Source organism: Gavialis gangeticus, unplaced genomic scaffold (genome assembly GCF_001723915.1).
Source record: "Gavialis gangeticus isolate Ggan-Ray unplaced genomic scaffold, GavGan_comp1, whole genome shotgun sequence".
Lineage (NCBI taxonomy): Eukaryota > Metazoa > Chordata > Crocodylia > Gavialidae > Gavialis > Gavialis gangeticus.
In genome coordinates, this window is record NW_017729030.1 from 12177349 (window position 1) to 12191348 (window position 14000).

The 14000-nt window shown below is 43.5% G+C and overlaps 1 long non-coding RNA gene across 1 annotated transcript in view; it reads left to right on the plus strand.

The window, feature by feature from the left end:
- The window catches only part of LOC109301064, a 6258-nt gene extending 5837 nt beyond the window's left edge, over positions 1-421 (plus strand). Inside the window, exon 2 of the long non-coding RNA XR_002098419.1 lies at positions 6-421. This is a non-coding gene — a long non-coding RNA (uncharacterized LOC109301064). The remainder of the gene's footprint in view (positions 1-5) is intronic.
- Positions 422-14000: the final 13579 nt, after the last annotated feature.

A 14000-nucleotide genomic window follows, 5' to 3' on the forward strand; every position in this document is an offset into this window, starting at 1 on the left:
AGAAGGTGCAGTTTTTTACAAAAGCTGTAACTAAAAACTAAGTTTTTTTTACCAATAATGAATTGAACTCTTACATTTACTTCGCAGCTTCCTTGCAGGTCATGTGCCATGCCATGCAAGCTCCCTAGTTCCTGTCATATTACCTCCTGGGCTCCTGTCATATTATGTGAGCCCGTACTGGGTGAACTTGCTGCACCATGGACTCATCCTATGTGTATGACCCTACCCTAATACCCCCCCCCAACTCACCGACCCCACTACCACATGCAACCGTCACTGTCCCACTGCACTGCCCCAGTGGGGTCCTGGGTCCCTCTGCCCCACAGGCAGCATCACTGCCCTGCCCTGCCCCTATGGGTGGAGATGGGCAATAGGTGATAGAGGAAGGAGGGGCAGCCCAGGAATTCTGGTGGCAGCAGCACCAACAAGTAAAGTGGGGAGCAGTGCCTGGACCAGGAACTTTTGGGCCTCACTTCAACCACAGGGGGTCCACATGTGGACATCGGTAGTGTAAATAATTTGTCCATAGTAGTGTGATATTAGTTTTTAATGATACTAGTTTTTAAACCTCTCCCCCAACCCCACCCCACACACCCAACTTCTTCTTAAGTTCAGAATTACTGGGTTCCTATATGTTTTTTCACAGGCTGGATATTCTAGTTGTTCCTGTCTTGATGTGAAATACTTTCTCAGAGGTTCTATCTTTGGGTGTAGACACTGGTACATTTGGAGCCATTTCAAAAGGAGGAATAGCCCTTATGTTCTAATTGTTATAACTTTTGAAATGATTACAAATATACGTATGCCCACAATCTTATATAGATTTAACGAAATCTGTGTTAAATGGATTTAAAACTGGCTTATGGGCATCTGAAAATGTAATTGTAATGGTTAATTTCGGAGACCTAAGAAAAGAGATCAATAATGAAATTTGTGTTTGAAGTGCGCTAGCATCTCTGCTAGCACAGCAAAAAGTCATTAAGGTAGCCAAACTGGCATGCATACTACAGGTGACATGGGTAGCCTGGGTGTGCTTCATGGCAAATGGGAGGGGACAATAAGCACAGTGGGAAATAGGGCAGGGAACAGAAAGCAGAGCAGCAGATCAGGCAGGGGAAGGGAATCAGTGTGGCACCTGGGGAGGATTTGGGGTTAATCTGTGGCAGGCCTGTCATAAAGGTTGGTCCCCACTGGCTAGAACTTGTTAACTTTGTCAGATACATTACATGCATGTTGTAGTACAGTGTTGGGATGTAAATATCATTTAAAATACTCATTTAACTTCCTCTAATTATATTATAAATGATTAACTGATAACAAGCTCTGCACTGAGAAGGAGGTGCAAGGGTAACTACTACCTATAGCCTGAGAGGAAAGAGCCAGTAGCTTAATGACTTCTCAGTTGAGCACTTAGTTGCTCTTCACAGGTGTTTATCCTCCCTGCTCTTCCCCTCCCTGTCCACCGTCTACCTTCTGATTCTTGCTGGGGCACTGTGCAGCTTCCCTTTGCTGCCAGACTGTGCCTGCCTGGAGCCCATAATTTACCAATAATGTAAACCTATAACTGCTGTATCTTACTCTGCATTTGGTCATCTGCTTAGTTTGGTGCATCCTCATTATAAATACAGCAATAAATATTAGCATGACAGAAAAGGAATGTGGACATGGCATGAGCTTAAAAGTAGGAGCCTACCCAAATTGTGATTTCACAGATTTTGCAAAAAGTAGGATTACCTGAAAAATCCATGGGCCAAACCCCCCCCCCAAAAATGTAATGAAAATAATCAGGGTAGTGAGAAATCCCACTGGGGTGTGAGAATGAGGGGCCTGCCTACTTGAAGGGCTGCCACAACCGCTCCCCCCCCACCCTTATTGCTGATTAGCTGTGAGGGCTGTCGGTCATCCAGCCCCGCCCCTCCATCAGTAAGCAGCAAGGGATGGGGCTCCATGACAGGCAGTCAATCAGTCATGAGCAGTGTTGCTGTTCCAGTGGATGTTCCTGAGAGCAGACATTTAAGTGCATAGAGAACTCTCCTGCTAAGAACTTAGGTGCCTAGGAATTTTACGCACCTCCAGTTGGTGTTTGTTGAGGATCTGTGTTTTGAATTTAGGTGTCTATAATGGACTTTTGATGGCACTTGCTTTTAAATCTCTTTTGGCCTCCACTCAAGTCTTTCTGTCTGATTGCAATTGTAAACAAGACAACAAAGTGCTATTGGGATGACAGCCGAAGTGTTGGGTGAGGGCACATTGCAGATTGCTTGGCGTTATGGTAATAGAGAACACCTACTGCCTAGATGGCATCTACTCAAGAGGAAAAAGCAATTTAATAATGTTTTTAATATACTTTATTCACATTGGGCCATAGGTGGCAGTAGGTGGGGCTAACAGGACTTAGTCCCCCTCACAAACTTTTTGTGGCGGCCGGCAACAACAGCAGCATCAGAGCACCGCTGTCCTGTAGCACCCAGTGCTGCTTGGCATGAAGCTGTTCCGCCACCACCGTGTATAGCACCACCGCATGCTGGCCCTGCAACAGCCCTCAGACAGGGCTCAGCCCCCGAAATAATATTTGCCCTCACTGCTTATGATTGAGGCTGATTCTGCCAACCCTTGCTTCTTGTGTTTATAATCTGAGTAAAGTAGGTACAAAACACTCTTATTGTGGAAGTGCTCAGAACAATCTGAGTTGCTGCTGTTATACACTGCCCAGTAGGGCTGTGCAAAACACCATCGTTTCATTTTGAAGGGGCAGTATTTCGTTTTATCATTTGGTTTTGAAGCACGGTCCCATTTCATTTTGTTGAAACTGTTTCGCTGTTTTGACATGTTTCGAGGTTTTGTCCATACACTATAATGGGGAATCATGAAAATGCCTAATGCAAATCTTGCCTGATTTGGATGAAATTGTAGGGATCGTAGCCCCTTCTGAGGGCATGAAGCCTGCCAAGTTTCAAGGAGATGGGTGCAGAGGTTTCTGGGAAACTGCACCTCAAACTGTTCAAAGCACAGCTCCTGACACCTGCCGACAGCGGCAGCCTCCTCTCACCTGGCACGCAGATCTGGAGGCCTATGCTGGACTCCTCCCAGGGGTGTGGGCCCCCGGATCTGTGCGATGGATGAGAGGAGGCTGCCTCTGCCATCTGGGACTGGGGCTGGGCGCAGGCTGTGCCCAGCACTGGAGAAGATTGCTGCTGCCGCCTCTCATTTAGCATGCAGATCCGGGGGCTTGCACCCCTAGGAGGAGTCCAACACAGCTCCGGATCCCTCCTGGGGATATGGGCCCCTGGATCTGTCATCCAGCACACAGGAGGCTGCTGCTGCTGCTGCTGCCTGGGCACTGAAGCCAAGTAAGCCTAGCTTCGAAACATTTCAAAACTTTTGAAACATTTCGAGTGCCCTCAGCTGTTTCAAAGCCTTTTTTTTTTTATTTCCACTTCTGTTTCAAGCTCAAAACGCATTGAAGCAGCTTCAAAATGAAGCACCTGGTGAAATTTTGCACAGCTCTACTGCCCAGGTGTCACTGAAATCAAAATATGGAGGTCTACCAAGGTTTTCCTCACAGTGGTTTCAATGCATCTTAAGGGAGAACTTTAGATTTAAACTGATGTAATTTCCTTACACAAATAGCTCCCCGTGCCACTCCTGTTTGTTAGGGTGTTCCTATAGGCAGTATTCTGCAGGTTGACATGTGCTAGCCACAATGGGTTTTTTTGCTTTGCTTTGTTTCTCTGTCCTCTTTTTCCTTTGAAATGCGTCCCACAAGGAGGCATGTGGCAGATGCTGTAATTTGCATTAGTGGAATTTTTAGGTTCTTGTTGAAGGTGGATGTTAGGCTTTGTGTGTGGCAGGAATGGTGCAGAGGGATTGGGTAGATTAGGAGAATCTGGTTGATTAGTACATACTGGGCGCATCTATAAGAGGCATTTACTGTAGAATTGCCTAATTAGCTCTGCAATGAAATCTCAGCATCTACACGTGCTGCCCTATTAGGGCTCAGGAAACTAATAAATGCTGCTGTAGGTTAGTATTTGTAAACACTTGTAAACTACCCTGTGGCAGTGTTTAGTTCACTGCAACACATGTGTAGACATTGATGAGGCTGGCTGGGGCTAGCGCCACACTGGAACACCCTCCTGCCCCAGCCAGCCCCTCTGCAGCATGTTGATCCAGGTCAGAGCAGCCATGAGCTGGCAGGCTGACCCCTCTTGCCCTCTGCCAGCTGGGGCTACTCTGACCCAGCTCAACATGCTGTGGTCCCAGGCACACATGTAAACGCAGTGCCTGGGAGCAATAAACTGCGATGTAAATTGCACCAGAGTTTATTCAATCTCTTTCATAGCACTGTTTAGAAAGCTTGTGGCAGTTAGAAATAGGAAGTCACCAGGCACTCTGCATTCTGGATGGGCTCTCTCCAAACCCGGTTGTACAGCCTCTTTCCTCTACCAGTACTCCTCCCTCCATGTGAGTATTCATCAATATTAATAGGACTGGTTACATGGATAAAAGCTTTTAGTAAAAGCAAAAGATCTCACATCCTGTAAGCCAGCTCCTCAAAACTAGTTTTTGTTCTCTAGTGCCACTTGAATGGCCATTGAGGGTTTTTAGGACATTATAGTAGGAACTCAGCATCCTTCATGAAAGAGGGCCTTAACATAGGGCATTGAGCAGAACTGAACCAGACTGTTACCCTTCCAGCTGAACACAGCCATCTTCTACTGATCACAACTGAGGCAGAGAGGAAGCATCTTTTAAAACAAACATTACTGAGTACAGTAGAAACAAGCTTCCTACTTTTCAATTCAGTAGCTAAATAAAACCTGCTTTCTGAGACAGTCCATAATGTATTTTATTAAAAAGAGGGAAAAAGGCATGAAAATGAAGGCTTCTCAGGCAGAGTCCTAGAAGGTAAGAGGCAGTCCTAAATTTTTGAGAGAGCATATTACAGGAAAATGTGATGTGGTTAAAAGCCAGTCATGTTGGTGACACCCTGGTGAAAATTTCCACTGTACAAGGTATTTTTCTGCTGCATTCCAGTGTTTGACAATGTAGTCAGCGCTATACAACTGCAGATTGAAAACAAGATACAGTTGCCAATACTAAGGGTTCCTGCAACAATAGCTCTTGCTTATGTGTACGACTTCCTCATGCTTCTACAAATAACTTTGCAGTTATTTTAAAATAGTTTTTAACGATTTATAAGATAGTGAATTGGAATCCCAGAGAAAATAGCCCTGCTGTGTGTGTTAAAATTACGTTAGTACAGTATATAGTATTTGTTTAGTGATGACCATTCACTTGGCATCAAAAGACACAAGATAAAGATATGTCCTTGCCTTGAAGCGTTGATGCTTGAAAAGACACACAGAAGAAATAAAGGATGCAGTAAAAAAATTAGAGGAAGCAATGTCCCAGAGCTGTGTATTTTCTGCTATTCTTACTAGTACCATAGATTTCTAGTGGAAATTTTGGAAAAAGTGCTCTTTAAGGAGAGATGTGAAGAAACAAAATGCTTGCCTTATAATACTTGGAGGGAAATAATTGTCATCTACTGATTTGAAAGTCTCTTTCATCCAGATATTTTCACTTTCCATGAAGTGAAAATATTTAGATATGTTTATTCAGATGATTCAGATACGCTTGTCATTTTATTTTTTCTTTGACAGCTGGAGTCTGTATTTCTGCAGTAGGAAGAAAATACAGTCAGAACAGTGGACTAATAAAACCATGGCAGTGTTTTTGTGAGAAATGACTACTAAGATTTTGAGAGAGTTTAGGCATTTTCGTATCTCTGCTTATTTCTAATTATGTAGATGATTTTTGATATGCACACCTGTCAGATGGTACTACTAGACTGAAACTATATACTTATTCTAGGTTAGCAGTTCCCAAACACTGACAGATTGTGCACCACCAATTTAAAACAATACAACCTCAAGTACCAGCAGCAAATATTTTGTCATATAAAGAAATTATAATAAATCTGTTAACACATGCTACTGACAGATTGGGAACTGCTGGTCTAGGCCAAGCAACAACAGTGGGATTTTAATAAGAATCAGTCATTTCTGATTTTTGGCCACATTTTATTTGGTGATGTGGAAATGAAACACTAAATATTCAATTACTTAAGGTCTGCTTCTTGTAGGCTATTGATCTATCTAGCAATTTACTTTACAACTGGAGAATATTGAAATGATCACAGAACAGTTCTGTATTAGTTGTCCCTAATGCATTCTGAAAACAATAAAATGTTCCTTGGTTACGGATACATTTCAGTGGTCCTGATTGTTCGCTTGCAATGTGGACCTGCTGGCTTTGGCCAGTGCAGGCAGCCTGCATGCCTTCCCACCAAAGGGCAAATGTCCGTTCTGTTCACTCCCAACCTAACCTAGGAAGCTTCTGCCTCAGGCTTTTTGAATGTCTGTACTTAGCTTCAGTTTTACTTTTGAAGCACACTTACTGTGTGTAGCTACATGCTGTAAAACCAGGGGATTGGCAAGGTTTTGCAGTGGGGTGGAGGAGGGGATGCAGCACTTAAAAGAGATTAACCCTGAGCATGGGATGCTTCCAACCCAGCTTACCCCACTGCTGCTGGACCCACAGACGCAGTCACTGCTCTCCTCCCACAGTGCCAGTGTCACTGCTTCTCCTTGCCACCTGGACAATGCTCCCCACTGCTCAAACACCACAGAAGCCCGTTATCACTATGATCCATATAAAATGGCTCTGTGGGCTAGAGGCAGCCCACTGGCTGCAGGTTGACTACCCCTCCTAAGACAGATCCTTTTCTTTCTCTTTTCAGTCTGAAAAATCTAGTAGTTTTTCCATCCAGGCATCACAACAGAGGTTGTGTTTGCTGAAACAGGAAGCAGCATAGTTCTTGGGGCAGAAAAATTAAAAGACCTAGATGGATTTATGAGGCCTTCATCCTCCCTGCCCCTTTTTGTATTAGCTCAAAAGTGGTTTGTCACTAAGACTGCTTGGCATCGTCATCAAACATGCTGTTATCACAATCAAGTGGCTGTCAAAATAGAAATTGTACTGGAAAATAGTAAGTGACTAGTTGGGTGGATGCATGTTGTTTTGGGAAATTGTAGGCTAGTGCTGTCCTCTCTCAGTTCTTTCATCTGCTTTGATGTGGAGTAGCCATCCTGAGCAACTGTGTGTATAACACCAGATTAGTTGTTCTCAGTCCTCTGTCCTTGCTTTGTTAAGCTCTGGAGTTTTACTTCCCCCTGTGCTATGCTAGGTCTTTCTCAAACTGACTGTAGTCATACTTGCCTCGCCAAAACTATCCTCTGTCCTTTCCCTCTGCTGCTCCAGGTTCTTTTTTCATAGCTTTATATTACTGTCTTTCAGTCTTCTGTCACTCCAGTCTTCTCTATTCAGGATCCCTCTGCTGCTTTAAGTTACTGCTTTTTGTAGTTCTCTTCTGTTTATTCAAGGTGTTTGTTGGCAGTCCTTCCTGCCCTCCCAGTACGTTGTCTATTACTCTTTGGATACGTTTTGTATTGTCTTTACCATGTCAAGATCTACTGTATTTTCTTGCATTCCATACAACCTCAAATAAGACATGCATCTTGCTTTTCGGAAGGCAGAATGAAGAAAAACAGGGTTTTTTTTTCAGTTACGATTGCATGGGTTGGGGATAGAGCCTAATCTTCATCTTGTTCATCCGTTCTTTCCCCCTCAGGCAAAATCTACCATTTTAACCCTTTCACAATTGTCACCAGTTTTAAACCTGCTGCATTGTCAGCAGCTCTTGGCTGCTCAGCCAAAAGCTGAAAGCATAGCTGCTGCTGAAGACTGGACTCCAAGGGGGAGTTCTAGGATTTTGGAAGAGCTAAAAACAGTATGCAGAGCTGAGGAATAGGAGAAGAGAGACCAGGAATAGCAAGCAGACAGCAAAATTGATGAAAAAAGGATAGCATGATCTGATATGCTTTGCATAGGCAGTGTGAACAAAGCCAGTAAATCTTAGAACTTTGTTCAAAATTCATGCTATGGCCAAAGCCTCTCATCTCAGAGAAATCATAGTTAGCCATCCTGCCACAGTGAACCATAACTTGTTTTGGTCAGAGCAGCTCAAATCATGCTAAAATATGGTTGTTTTAATTTCATTGAAAAACTTGTGTCAGTGGAACCAGAGAGAGTCTGGGTTCAGTAACACCTACTATTAAAAACATTGAGATGATTCAGTTACTGGCAGAGACAAACGTTTTTTTGGAGGGGAGAGGGGAGACTTAGTTTTTATTTTGATTCAAAATCATCAGTGTATGTGAAGCTGACCACATGAAAATATTTTTTTCTACCCTTCAGTAATTCAGGTACCACCCCGAACACTCCACTAGTTTCCAACATGCAATAGATATATTTACCTAAAGCTGAAAAGTAGCTGCAGTTTGAAATCAGCTCAAATTCTGGTTGAGCACTGGGTGGTGCTCTATACAATACTATTCACTTGGGTCTCAGAGTATAAAGGGGAAGAAAGGAAAAAAAAAATCTTTAAAAAAAATATGGAGGAAAAAATACTGAAAAGAAATCAACCAAGCACACCTTAGTAGTTTAGCTGATATTTGAAATTCCAATATAAAATATTACTGTTGTATTTAGCAATGTCTTTATCTTATTAAAAGTGAAATGATTGGAGAATTTTGTTTTCTTGAATAGTATGTACTGAGTTTTTAAAAATCTAATTAAGTTGCATGGAATTTCTTCAGCTGACATTTTATATTGAAACATTCTCTGTTTCTTTCTCAATTAAATCTGCTTGAAATGTACCACAGGATTTCACCCCTTAGTAAGGATCTTACGAGCCATCTGTTGCCTACAAAAGCTTATGCCTCTGACTCGGTCTTAAAGGTGCACTCTGCCCTGCCTTCTGCCTGATTTCAGACTAACACAGCTAACTACCTCTCTGTACAGGCTAATTAAACAACCGTCACCATGAGCAAGTATTGTGCATGTTTTAAAGATAAATAAGTTATGTAACTTCATAGTCTTATTTTCTCACTGTCATGGTACGTCTGTGGAAGGGTGAGGAATACAGCCTGACTCTGAGTTTAGTGTGTTAGGGAAGGAGAAGAGCTGTATGGTTAAAAGTAAATGAAATTGCCAAAAAGAAACCTTGTTGATTATACTTCACTTTGCAATGTGCCAGTTTTTCAAAGTTACTCCAAACTGTGCCCATATATTTTGGGGGCCATGAAACTTCCAGCTGCTCAGCTTGCCCATGTAAATCTAAGAGCTATAGATTTTGGTTTGAGGACACCATGGGTATGCCCCCACATTCAGGGGAGTGTGGTTGCCACAGCAAAAATAGCAGTAGGACAAACTTGTGCCACTGCTTTTTTGCTGCTGCACAAACCCCTGCACATGGGGTTGGTGTGGGGCAAATTGTCCTGGGTAGGGGAGGCTGGGGCCAGTACTTGTGCTGGTCCCAATAGACTTACCTGGGGTTCCGGGGGGCTCCTGGGGCAGCAGTGGCAGCAATCTGGCAGCTTGGAGCCTGGCTAGCAGCCAGAGCATGGCTTTTTTTAGCAGCAGTTTTATTTGACATCAAGATCTCCCAGTGTCAAAAAAAAAAAAAAAAAAGTTGCACATGCGCCACATGCAGTTTGTAGTGCCTCAAACTGCTTTGAAGTGTTGCAAACCGCATGTGTGCACTCATGGGGATGCACCCCATGAGTCCAAGTTCAGCAGGCAATACAAGACTGATACTCTTCTCCCTGCAACACAATATACCTATGAATCAAAAACAAAGGTTCAAAGCAGTAACTTTGGAAAAGCATGATTTGTATGTCACAGCAACATATGTTAGATTTGAACAGAACTACCAGATTTCAGAGTTCTTAACCTAGAACCCAAACTTTTTGGGTGTATATAGGTTAATTAGTGAGCCATGCTAATTAAAAGTGCCTGAGCATCATGTGTATCAGTGTCCCTGCACTGAAAAATGGAGGCAGGGCACTTTGAACTAAAGCTCATTGAATAAGTTTTAGTTTAAAGTTTCCTGCCACCATTTTTCAGCACGGGGACATTGATGCATGTGATGCTGGAGGCTGCTGGAGTGTGTTAATTTCTGCGCTCCAGCAGACTTGATTAACTGAGTCTGCTCTGATGCATGGTTTTACAGCACATTACAGCAGTCTTGCTGCATGTCTATAGGAGCCCTTTCAGTTCAGGCCTCTCCCTACAAATAATGTGAAACTTCCTTTTTGCTATCCCAGCTTATTAAAAGCCACATTCGAATGTGTGTTGCTGAAGACACTGAAGGGAAGTCTATGCCACTTTTCAACATGTTGTGAGCACCCCATGGAAAAGTGTCCTGTCCCAGTAGAGTAGCTAAGAGGTTGTGACTGGGACACCATCTCTGTCTGGGTGTTGAGTTAGGGGTGGGGTGGGGGGTGGAAAAATTACAGCTGCTGTGCTTCTGGCCTAGCCATCACTGCTGGCACTGCCACTGCCACTGCCCTATGTGCTGTTGCCATGCAGGGAGCCTCTGCTCTGTCCTGTTTCCTATTCCATAGGAGCCAGATGCTGAGAAAGCATCATGCAGTGCACTTAGTGTTCAGCTTGTACCCAACACTTTTTTGGACATGCTTATTATTGTGTGCTCAGTACCACTCTAACAGCAGCTACATCCCTCTTTCTTTTCCACCATTTGGCCTGCACTCAGTGAGAGGAAGGGCAGGGAATGTTTTCCCAATACTGCTTCACCAGCATGGTCAAGCAAGGTATAAAAATCCCAAAGGGGGCTTAATATCAGCTTCTGATGTTAATCTGAAATTTCTGCTGAACTGAATACAGATATAGATGGCAACCCACCACAAATATCTTTGTATAGACATGTTGGATGATGTTTGGGACATTAAAAAATGACAATTGGCAAGAATGAGTGCGTGCCTGCAGGGGTCTGCTTGGGGCTGGGGGCAGTGGGATGTGGGGGACACTACTTGCATGTGTGCGCATGGACACATGCATGTGGCCAGGAATACAGTCCCAGGCCATAGTGAACAGCAGCTCCTCTAGCTGCCTACAGATAAGTCTATGGCGGGGCTGAGGGGGAGGCAGATTGAAGCCCCCACAGTGAGGGAGTGGAGCAGGGTTGGCAGCCAGGGCTGGGGGTGCTGCCCAGTTGGGGCAGTACGTGGGGCCCAGGGCAGGGATGTGCAGCTGTGGGGCCTGGCCAGGGAGCAGGACTGAGCCACAAGTGGCTCATCCAGGGGCTGGTGTGGAGGACATGCGTCCTGCTTCTGCTTTGCGAAAAGGTGGTCACTCAAGACTCCATACAAACCCAAATGGGCAGACTTCATCGTTCATTTGTAATTTTTAAATAGACACCAGCATGGTTTCTCCCTGGCATGCAGTTGGAGATGCTTCATTATTTTTGTCCAAATCCCTCCTTTTACACTCTCCTTTGCTGTGATACCTACTTAACTACCACTCTTTACCCTGCTGAACAATTTTGTATCATTGGTTCCTTGTATTTCCTCTATCTGTGTACCCATCCCTTGTTTTAAATTTAGATTGTAAGTTCCTTGAGGCAGGAATCATGTCCTTTCTGTGCATGACACTTCATCCATAGCACTACAGGAACGCACATAATTATAATGAGCTTTTATGTTCATTAAATTAAATCCAGGGAAAGCTCCCACCAGTTTCCTGATCAGCTCTGCTGTTAAAATCAATTAAACCAGTGGCTCTCAACATTTTTTAGACTTGAGGCATCCCTCAGAAAATGCCAGCTCTTGTTTTCACTCCTTTTTTGACCATGGAAAAATACTGGAACAAATCTTCTGTTGCAAAGAACTCAAAGACAACAGTGGCCAATTAATGATGCTATGGATTCCCATTTGAAATCTTTAGGTTTGTCTTGTGAATTATGTTTAGGAGTTTGCACATCTGACTGTACTAATAGTGCACGCCACCATCATGGCAGATCCTTTTAAGGGTGGCTGAGAACTACTGAATAAGACTGAGGCTTCACATTAGTTTAGAAAGCTATTTTTTGGAGCTTCTCCACAGCCTCATGTTCCTTCTCCCTTTCTCGCTTCTCCATGGAGACCTATTTGCTGAAAAGTGCTGATCCACTAATTAGGCTGCCTGTGTTCAAAGGTCTCTGTTAAAATCTCTCACTAGTAACTTTCTCACACTTTTGATTCTGACCCTTTTTCTACCCAGGAACAAATGCACGACACACCCTCCCCTGGTGCCCAATCCATTTTTGTGCTGATGCAATGTGTTTGTGGCCTGCTGCTTGTCCTAAAATAACCTCTCACAGTGTCTGTGTATGGTCACATTCTGTTACTTAGTGAGAGAGGGTATATTTTTTTAGCCACATGTTGTTGATGAGATGTACTGCTATAAACAGAGAATGCAGATAGAGCCTCTGCGAGACTGAGCATGTAAATGAGTATAAATGTATTTTTGCTTCATGAAACTACCAATTAAAACAGGAACACATTTTGCACCGGAGGAGATGAGTGGTTTCCCAGTAATAATGTTATGGTAAATTTAAGGTAGGGATGTCAAACTCAACTGGGGCCAGATCTGAATTGTAGGGAGTCCTCCTGGGCTGGATATACAGACCCAGCAGCAGGCAAGGGGGGAGAGGCTCTGCATTGCAGTGGTGGCATGGGTACAGGGGCCTGCTGCTAATAGCTATGTCCATTAGGGTCCAGGGACCCTGAATTCAGTGACCAGGCTTTCAGATTTCAGTGTTGCTACATCCTACAGGACTGCTCTAATTCCTGAGATAGTGGCTGTTTGGGGGGGGCCTCTCCTAATCTCTTCTGCTGAAGCAGCTTCTTCTCATGTAACTAATTAAACAGTATTGGGCCAGAGAGAGACTGATTTCACACTCAAGCAACTGGACTTTCACGTGGAATGTGGGAGATAGTTTATCCCAGGAGATACTGAGCATGTCTCATAGATTTCAGGTTTAAACACCTGGCTACAAAAGTCAGTGATTTCCTTTCTAGACCCATCAATATATAATAGATGGATGACACACAACTCTGTAACAGTGCTTCTGTTGCCTTGGGTTTAGGGCATTTGTCTGTTTTGCAGCCACTGGATTGTTGGCTGGTCTGGGGCAAGTCTCTCTGTTTCCCTCTGTCTCTCTTTATGTAAACTGCACATCCCAGACAGAGAATAAGGAACAATTTTCCCTAGGTCGAGACCAAGACTTGTGTCCCTGAGAAAAATGTTGGTTTTGACAAATTTGGCATTTCCTGACCAAAGGAATTAAAAGTTTTGATTAAAAGAAATTCCTTGCCAGTTCTAGTTGTGGCATTCCTTATAGATGGTGTTTAGTAACACAACTTACCTAAGGATGCAAGCATTGTGGGCACTCAGAACTGTGGCCATCAGCAGTAACTCCACTGAAATTAGTGCAATTATATCCGTGTGAAAGAGATTTAAATGAAATCTGAAGCAGGCCCTAAGTGCATATATTACGCAAGGGACTGTGTTCTGCTGCTGTCTAGCAAACAACATGATTAATTCCACTGCAGTGTGTCACAATACCTTGTACTGCCCTAGCCTCTAGATATAGAGAAGTTCAAGGAGATGATTCTGTGAAGTGCGCCATGAGTTTAACTCTCACATTTTCATACAAAGTTTCATGACAGCTTCCTGCTGCACAAGTGGATTCCAACGATCCATCTTAGCAGTTAGTCTGTGTCTTTGTATGTTTTCCGGGCTCTGCAGAAAGTGAAAAGAGAGACCAGCTCATTTTGAAATGAAAACATTTTTTTTGTTGGTGCAGTGAGAAGGAAGCAGCAACTAACAAAGGCACTCATGTGAGCCATTTCTAGCTCATCAACACAAAATTAAGAACATCTCCTTCTCAATGTTTTCCCAGAACAATATTCTGGGGAAGCTGTCTATCATTTGGTCCAGAGAAAGCCATAAGAGGAGGATGGGAATTGGCAATGGAACAGATGAAGGTGATGTAATGTGATAGTTATATGCTTTGCTTTACAAGTGGGTTT